Source organism: Barbus barbus (assembly GCF_936440315.1).
Source record: "Barbus barbus genome assembly, chromosome: 30".
Taxonomy (NCBI): Eukaryota; Metazoa; Chordata; class Actinopteri; order Cypriniformes; family Cyprinidae; genus Barbus; species Barbus barbus.
The window spans coordinates 2,301,257-2,311,735 of record NC_136758.1 but is presented as its reverse complement, the minus strand read 5'-3'; positions in this window follow the sequence as shown (position 1 = coordinate 2,311,735).

Here is a 10,479-nt window from a genome sequence, read left to right as displayed (position 1 = left end):
TGCAGACTCGTACCAGATGTGCCCTAAAACACCAGACATTTATTGTAAATCAATTAGTGTAACCTAATGCAGCTTTTGGGGATTAAAGTAAACAAAAGCAATATGTTTAGCTTTATTTGACTCATATATCATCAGAAGCTGGCCCACTTTTGTTGTTGTAATAACGGTGTATGTGTATAAACATCGCAGGCAGTCTGATAACAGCTGTACACTTGTGGACAGTTGAACTCAAGTCAGTCTCACAGACCATGTAAACAGCAGAAGCAGACTCATCTATTTTGTTCTCTGCATGGAAACCAAAAGATCCACAAGCCCTCCGGATTGTGGTCTGACTGAATACAAATCACAGCAGAGGATGTACGAGTAGAAACCCACAGGCGTAACTTTATCTTCCCTGGAAACAGGGCTGAAAGAACAATGGCGTACAGGGGCCTGGTGGGCTCGTGAGGGCCCCTTGACATTCCCACGTGAGCCCGAGTTGTTAAAACGTGTTGCTGCTTTTGCAAAGTAGCATTCATGACAGCTGCCTATAAGAGCCCAAGGCGCAAAACAGTCGAGAGCAGGGGCCCGATGCTGGACAGACACTTCCACATTAATATTGAGGCCCACAAATCTAAATTTAGGCCCAGACATCCTCAGACAGAAGGCTCAAAACTGGACTGCTTTTCCCAGAAGCATCGTAAGTTTTAAGTACATCGTAGACCCATTGAAACCAATGGAGCTACAATCAACTTAAGCTTATGATGCTTTTGGGAAATGCAGCAACTAAGAAACACTAAAGAAGACCATGGTCAGTAGCTTGTGATTAGTAGCAATACAACAGTGGCATCTGGTGGGCATTTTTGTTATTTTCTGCAAAAAAAGTTGAAAAAAATACACTGTAAAAAATGGTAGGAGCTATTTTATAAATTATGGTAACAATATTACACAACATTTTTGAGTAGTTTTTAAGGCTTGATATTTTTTTTATGGAATCTACTTGAATAAATCATGTAAAATGTCCTAAATTATTTAATAAAATTAAAACCATCAGTGAACAATTTTCCACACCACAATCTATCAAGCGCATCTTACCTCCTGAAACATGGACCACCCCCCACCCCAAACTCTAAAGAATTAAATAAATGGGTTTGGTGAACACAGGGATAAAAAGTACCCCATGTGTACAATGATATATACAGCTGTATTTTTGATGTTGTGGGCCTATATTTCTGCTGAAGGTCCTGGACATCTTGTTTAGACACATGGCATCATGGATTCTATCAAATACCAACAGATGAAAAAAATAATAAATCAATAAGTGACTGCCTCTGTTAGAAATCTTATAATGGGCCACGTTTGGCTCTTCCAACCGGACAATAATCCAAACACAAACCTCAAAAACAACACAAAAATGTGTAACTGAGCACAAAACCAAGCTTCTGCTGGCCATTCTAGTCCTCTGACCTCAACTTTCTCATAAACATTTATTTCCCCCATTTTAAATTCTTATTCTCCAATGAAAGGTTAGATGTTTGTGAATTTATTAAATAAAAGATCAAAAGGATTAACAATGCAGATGAATTTTCACAGCCTTCATTGATCATATTTACCAAGGGTGCCGATATTTTTGGCCATGACTGTATGGTTGGGGGTCCTAACAAAACAGAGAGAAGACTAAATGGCAAGCTTTGACAGGCAGCACGAATGCATACTGCTGTTTTCCAAGAAGAGTTTGGGTGGTCTAGTCTTCTTGATCTGTCCCAAGAGAAAAAAAAAGTGCACTTCCATAATGTACTTTAAGTGCTCTATTTTCTCACAGTAATTTTGTACTTAATATACTAAAAATTATTCTTTAGTACTTCTTAAGAGAATCTTAGGAACATCTAAGTGTATTCAAATGTGCTATTTTGGGACAAAATGCATATGAACTAAATGTGGTTTAAATCTTTCATGCACTGGTGGGTTCAAGTGTCCTACAAGTGGTAGCTATATACATTTTTAAATACAGAGATAGTTATGTTAAAAGCACATTTTTGTTCATATTCATGGTGACCCAAAATAGTACAGTTGAGTACACTTGTTCTTAAGATTATCTTCAGAAGTACTAAAGAACAATTTTTAGTCTACTAAGTACAAAATTAGTGTTAGTGCACTATAAGTACATTATGAAAGTGCACTTTTTTTTCTCCTGGGGAAAGATCCATGGCCAAATTCAAGCACAGTAAGTTCCATCAGAACCTGCCAGTGCTGCCCAAAGTGATTGTGGATGAGTCAGTGGATTGAGCCTCTGTCAGCGCCAGACTCCCAACACAAGAGGGCACTAGTTTCCCTGCTGTGCACTGAATCACCTACTACTGCACTTCTTCTGTCATGCTCCCATCCACCATATGCCACACAAGTAAAGTGACCTAGTTTACTGTAATGCACACATTTAAAAGCACAAAGGTTTTTTAGGAAGCAAGTGTAGACACTTTGATGAGCCAGTTTTCACAAAAGTGCTTAACTGGTCATGCAGTGTGGGATTTGGGCTACAAATGTTAAAGGAACATTTGTACAGTCATGTTCACGTATGTGTTTTGTAATTTCATCCATAAGATCTAGTTTCTGTCTGTAGAACAATCGATCCATGTATCTTGTTACAATTCAACATTCCCCTAGCTAAAACGGGAAAGTTTTGGCATACACAGCCTCTCCTGCAGTAGAGTTTTGTGTGTCTGTCATGATATACTGTATTTTCTGTGTGGTTTGTTTGGCTTTTAGGATGTTTATGAGATCTGGATTATAAATGCTTAGTGCCTTTCTGAAACAAGGATTATTTGAATATGTTTTTTCAAGACAACACTATGTCAACTACTTCAGAATTTCATGTTTAGTTCAATGTGTTACTTTACGTTTCTTTGTATTTATTTGTGAAATTTATTAGCAATTTGAAAGCTGTTTCTGCACCAAATGTTTTACTGTGATGACAATCTCATTGCATCATTCCACAGGTTCTATTTAATATAGTCACAGGAAGTTGTCATAAGCTCTTTAAAAACCTTAACAGCTCTGTTGGCCAAGCTGACTGAAAATGGATGGCAGGGGAAAGAAGTAACATTAACTATGCAATTCCAAGACTCACTGAGCCAGAGCCATGCATTAATTCATTCAATATAATCTAGAACTATTTTACAACTAACTTCCGATTCCATCTTGCGTTTAAGTGTACTGTGCTTTGGCTTGCTTAGTTGGGGTTTAAAAGACATTAAATATGCAATATTATCATAGATTTAACTGTACTGACACTATCGGATGGGAACAAAATGTGAACTGAATTGAGCTGAATTATGACACTGTTGTCTTCTGTAGAGCTGCTTTATAGATGAAATTGCATTTTAATAATTGATGGATTTTACAGCATTAACTGTTATTTCCCTGTTTTATTAATGTGAAGCTACATTAAATTATTATTGTAGCATAAGCGTTATATAAATATGTGAGCATTGCATAAACTGCTATACAATCCGAATTCCAGAAATGTTGGGACGTTTTTTTGTTTTTTTATTTGAATAAAATGAAAACTAAAAAACTTTCAAATCACATGAGTCAATATTTTATTCACAATAGAACACAGTGAACATAACAAATGTTTGAATGGAGAAATTGTATAATTGTATCCACTAAATGAGCTCATTTAAAATTGAATGCCTGCTACAGGTCTCAAAAAAGTTGGCACAGGGGCAACAAAGGGCTGAAAAAGCAAAACATTTTGAAAACGTTCAGCTGGGAGAATATCTAGCAACTAATTAAGTTAATTGACGTCAGGTCTGTAACATGATTAGCTATAAAAGGGATGTCTTAGAGAGGCAGAGTCTCTAAGAAGTAAAGATGGGCAGAGGCTCTCCAATCTGTGAAAGAGTGTGTAAAAAGATTGTGGAATACTTTAAAAACAACGTTCTCAACGTCAAATTGCAAAGGCTTTGCTAATCTTATCCTTTAAGACCTTTGTTGGATGCCCGTGGTCTTCGGGCCCTCAGAAGACACTGTATCACTCATCGGCATGACTCTGTCATTGACATTATTAAATGGGCCCAGTAATACTTCCAGAAACCACTGTCAGTAAACACAATCCACCGTGCCATCTGCAGATGCCAACTAAAGTGAAAGTGAAGTGACATACAGTGACCCTTACTCGGAATTCGTGCTCTGTATTTAACCCATCCAAAGTGCACACACACACACACCGTGAACATACACCCGGAGCAGTGGGCAGCCATTTATGCTGCGGCGCCCGGGGAGCAATTGGGGGTTCGGTGCCTTGCTCAAGGGCACCTCAGTCGTGGTATTGAGGGTGGAGAGAGCGCTGGACATTCACTCCCCCCACCTACAATTCCTGCCGGCCCGAGACTCGAACTCGCAACCTTTGGATTACAAGTCTGACTCTCTAACCATTAGGCCACGACTTCCTAAAGCTCTATCATGCAGAAAGGAAGTCAAATGTGAACATGGTCCAGAAATGCCATCATGTCCTGTGGGCCAAGGCTCATTTAAAATGGACTATTTCAAAGTGGAAAAGTGTTCTATGGTCAGACGAGTCCAAATTTGACATTCTTGTTGGAAATCACGGACGCCGTGTCCTCCGGGCTAAAGAGGAGGGAGACCTTCCAGCGTGTTATCAGCGTTCAATTCAAAAGCCAGCATCTCGGTGCATACGGTATGGGCAGCTTGCATGTTTTAGAAGGCACTATGAATGCTGAAAGGTATGTAACGGTTTTAGAGCAACATATGCTTCCCTTCAGAGGCCGTGTATTTCAGCAGGACAGTGCAAAACCACATACTGCAGCTATTACAACAGCATGGCTTTGTAGTAGAAGAGTCTGGGTGCTGAATTGGCCTGCCTGCAGCCCAGCTCTTTCACCTATAGAGAACATTTGGTGCATCATTAAACGAAAAATATGTCAAAGATGACCACAAACTCTTCAGCCGCTAGAAACCTATATCAGGCAAGAATGGGACCAAATTCCAACACCAAAACTACAGAAACTCATGCCCAGAGGTCTGCAAACTGTTTTAAAAGAAGAGGAGATGCTACAACATGGTAAACATGCCCCCGTCCAAACTATTTTGAGACCTGTAGCAAGCATCAAATTTGAAATGAGCTCATTTTGTGCATAAAATTGTAAAATTTCTCAGTTTAAACATTTGTTATGTTATATATGCTGTATTGTGAATAAAATATTGCCTCGCGTGATCTGAAAGTCTTTGTTTTCATTTTATTCAAATAATTAAAAAAAAGTCCCAACATTTCTGGAATTTGGGTTGTATAAACAAATGTGACTTGTAACAAGGCACAGACCAGTTGATAATGATTATTACACTTACATTACATTTAGTCATTTAGCAGACGCTTTTATCCAAAGTGACTTATAAATGTGGACAATGGAAGCAATCAAAATCAAATGCCGGATTCGGATCCGGATCCGGATCCGGATCCGGAAATGGTGGCTATGCTTGCCTGGGCTGCCGAGAGGGTCGAGTGGAAGCCTCCACCATGTCCCGAACCCTCAAGGTTGGACGATTGGTTTCTCGGGGTGGCTCGAGCTGGTTCTCAGGGCCCCACCCCGGTACCTTTCTTCCCGGAGGTGCATGATGAGCTTACTGGATCATGGACGGCACCTTTCACTGCCCGAAACCGATCCGGTGGCTCGTCCTCCCTCACCACCCTCGACGGTGGGGCAGCGCGGGGGTATACGGGCATCCTGCCGGTGGAGCGGTTGGTTGCGATGCAATTGTGTCCAAATACCGCTGCCACCTGGCATGGAAATCCGTTGCTCCCCTCCCGGGCCTGTAGGTACTCATGCGGCCTGTGCTTATGCGGCCTGTGGTGAAGCTGCTTCCGCTCTACACGCTATGGCGTTGTTGCAGGTTCATCATGCCAAGTCACTGAAGGACCGGCACGAGGGTGGGCATGACCCATAAGTTCTCAGAGAGCTTCGTACCGCTACTAGGGTCTCTGGGCCGTGCGATGTCCACTATGGTGGTCCAGGAACGCCATCTCTGGCTGTGTCTGGCCAACATGAGGGAGTCTGACAAGATGCGGTTCTTGAATGCCCCTGTGTCCCAGACTGGCCTTTTCGGCGACGCAGTGGAGAACTTCGCCCAGCAATTCTCCGCTGCACAGAAGCAGACTGAGGCCATCAGGCACATCCTGCCCCGGCGTGCCGGTGGCAGGATCGCCGGCGGCAGTGCCTCAGTCTACTCGTTGCCGAGGGCAGCCCCCTGCTGCCGCCCCCGCTCCCACGCAGGAAACGCAGCAGCCTCCAGCAAAGCAGCGTCGTGGAGCCGGTCGCAGGGCAGCCGCCCCACCCGTCCAGGCCCCGCCAAACCTGGTGGCAAGCGAAAGAGCAAAAGGCCCTGAGACAAGTGACCCGGAGATGGAGGAGGATGCTCTTCGGGAGATGGTGAACGCACCACTCCCTCCCCCGGGCCGGGTGGAAAATCTTTTGTTTCTTTTTTCCCCGCCACTGGCCTCAAGGTTAGTGGTACCCAAAATCTCGACAAAAGAGCAGTTTCCTCTATCTCTGGGTCCCCAGAGGGAACGGGGAGTTGTGGACGAGCCAGTCTTGATTCACACTCACCCTCCTCTCTCGCCAGTGAGCAGCTGTGGGTGGTTCAAGAGTGCGGTCAATCGTACTACTCATGCACCCTCTGCCAGAATGCAGGTTGGTGTTGCACACATGCTGACCCCTCTTCGGACTGGCAAGGAGACGCCCAAGTAGGGTCCCTGCATTCCCCCTCGCTGCCCTACCGTGGGTACATCGGTGGTTCCACAGGTGCCACTTGTACGTTTTCTGGGAGCCTGGCTAGTGCTAGGCTCCGTCAGACCATCAGACTCGGCTATGCTTCTGATTCACTATATAGTACATCAATACACATTTGGATTTCTCCCTAAACTGAGGTAGAGTAACCTTATAGTTACTTAACCGGGTCTTGTCTATTTATAACAATTCCTGACATATTATGATAAAGCAGTGTAATAAAAATGAAAGCATGTGGTACGCTAGTTCAGCATGAAAATATGTATGTTAGATTTACCAATTACCACCCAAATCTCAATTTCATCAAAAATCTTACCTAAACTCAGGTCCTGCTAAGATGGAGTGACAAACAAGGGAAAAACAAACTGTGGCCACAAATTATTAATATATGGCTATTTTTTATTAGTTCATTCTATCATTTTAGTTACATTGTGGACAAGTTTAATTAATTTCGTCCCTCATTTTAGGTTAACCCGGTGGGATAAGGTGTAAGGGATGGGTCAACAGTGTATTGTAATTATAAATGTAATTACTTTTTAATTACAGATATAATTATGTTTAATTGCAGATGCAATTACATGTACAATGTAAAAACATGTATGTACAGAATAAGTGCATTGTATCAAATTATTAATTTAAATGTAAGTTCATAAATGTAAGGTTAAGAAATGTCAGTGTAATTTTGTGGGGCAAAAAGGTCTATTGTTTGTCACTGGTGTAGCCATGTATGAAGCACAGCTCACACTTTCAATTCACTTTCTGTTGGTCACCACAGCGAACTCACATGACCTACTGTACTTTAACACAATATGCTTATGATCGACAAGTTAATAAATGTCATTATCAGTTGGCTAAACAGAGTTTTCCATGAGCAACTTTAACATCATTTGAACACCTTTGTTTAGTATTTAACTACAGTGAGTGAACAAATGAAATGCATGCTTATGTATAAATAGGTCATAAAAACTAATTCTTCATTTGCATCCAAAATACTTTGGTTTCTCGCAAAACAAAAAACAAGCATACAGGGCTGATACAATAAAATGTCTAGATTGCATTTAGATTAAACTGAGATCCAATCACAATGTGTCCCTTACTAATAGAAGCAGCAAATAACATTTCGATAACAAACAAAATTACACTTGTCATGTAATGTTCAGATACAGGTCGCAAGTTAATGCCAAGTGTAAACATGGCCTGTCTGTCTAAAACAAGCAACACAGAGACAACTGGAGAGATATAAACAGCCCAAATGTCAGACTATAAAATCATGCTCAACTAATCATATTTGAGGACAAGAACAGTTGTATAAACTAATATTTATCACTCATTAGGATGCGTGATACTGGCTTGGGCCCAGCATTGCCACAGTCCCCAGCTGACCAATAGCATGTAAAACCACCACAGGAATAGATTAGTGTGATATACTACACCACAGTCAGATGGTACACCCATAGAAGCACTGGAGCACAAAGAGATTAGGATAATAAGTCCAAAGCCAAGAAAGGCCTTTCAAGAGAGAACGTATAAGATTGCAGCCTGCTATCAGGTTGGTTCGCCCTGGAGGACATTGTGAAAGGTGTCAGTCTGTAGACCAAGTTACATGCTCATTTATAGTTACTGTAACCTCATTTTTTGGAAGCAAATATTACAAAACTTTTGCCCCCCAAAATATAGATTGACTTTAAGAAATTGTTACATACATTACAATTTAAGTCACCCCAAAAAATCCTATTTATAGGATAGGATATTGTGTCAGTTTTAAGAGCATTCTTTAATTTAGACATTGTTGCCATTCTAAAAATATAAATTTGGAACATAGGTAAACCCACATAAGACTTTGATGACAGCAATGCAATCATCAGTTATTACAATAAACTGTTACATAACAATTGAAACCTCTATGTTTTGTTGAGTTTCTCCAAAGACCATGAATATTTCAATGTAGAAAGTGTTTAGCACCAGAACACTGAAAAAACGAAAAGCTTGTGAAGCGAGCTTCATGTTCGTATAACAAATCCATCCAATCCATTTAGGTGTTTTTAACTTCAAACCACTGCATCTTACTAAAATACAAGTCCTCTCCTCTAAAGAGAAGGTCTTAACTAGATGTAAGCTCTATATACTAAAACCTTATACAAACAAAATGTTGTTGTAGAACATTTAGTCAGTACATAATCATCCTGTTTTATTGGCTAATCATGCAAACATGTCTGTCAAGACAATACAAATGATGCATGCTCATTGTGGATGATGCATGCGACACTGATTGGCACCATTTAATAATTTAAGACATTTCACTGGATACAGGCAACTTTAGACTTTAAACGTATACCTTACAAACAGCATGTGTTATGCATGAGCTGATAACTTTAGTTTGACTTTTCAAAAGGACTCGTATTATATGCTGTCTGCTAAAACAATGCAGGTGTTTTACTTCATGCACATTTGATCATTTCCAACATGCAAGCAGAACTTATTATTAGGAGTCAGTGAAATATAGACATAGACATTTAAATATCTGATGCATTTTTTATCTTCAAGACTAGGAGTGTCGTTATGGTCTTTGTACTTTTTCTAATTCTTTTTTTAAATAACATAATAAATTAAGTTCAATATTTTATACAATTTTTTTTCTGGAACTTCATGAAGAAGCAGTTGAGCCAGTGTCACATTTCAGTAAATTTGCATTGTAGATGATTACATGACACTACTGGGTTACCAAAGCGACATGTCGTCAGCTAGTCTGCAAGTTACAGTTGGAACAAGACATCATCAATTATTTAAGCCAGAGACAGTTTGATTTGTCTCCAGGTGATTACACACGCTTCTATTCAAGCATCTCACAGTTGTTTTGTCTTTCAGTGTTAAGATAGTATGATATGATACAAAATTGTATTTGAATGAATGAGCGATGTAGCATTTTCAGCTCCTGGTCCTTAAAAATCAGGTTAATTTTCTCAGTGTAGGCGAGGATATTACACTCACTGCTTTGCATTTGTATTCAAGGCCAAGCTTTTGCAATCATAAGTTTAAGTAATAATATGTTTAATAGACAAATGTACCAAATTAGAGACATCAACAACAACAAAAGGAATTTAGAAGCAAAGAAGGTGTTGCACAATGCTACAGTGTAATTATACTTTTAAGTACTGAGTAATATTATGAATGCATGTACCAAACTATATGTTTTTTTTATGTTTTTGAAAGAAGTCTCTTCTGCTTACCAAGGATGTATTTATTTGATAAAAAATACAGTAAAAACAGTAATATTGTGAAATATTGCTACAATTTGAAAAGCTGTTTTCTATGTGAATATCTGTTAAACTGTAATTTATTGGTGTGATGTAAAGCTGTATTTTCAGCATCATTACTGCAGCCTTCAGTGTCACATGATCTTCAGAAATCATTCTAATATGCTGATTCACTGCTCAAGAAACATTTCTGATTATTATCAATGTTGAACACAGTTGTGCTGCACAATATCTTTGAGGAAACTGTGATGCATTACAATTCAAAGGTTTGGAGTAAGTGAGCTAGTAAGTAAATAAATAAAAGAAATCATTAAAGACAGTAAAGACATTTATAATGTTTGCAAAATATTTCTATTTCAGATAAATGCTGTTCTTTTGAACTTCATACTCATCAAAGATTCCCCCCAAAATTATCACATTTTCCACAAAACATTAAGCAACAAAAT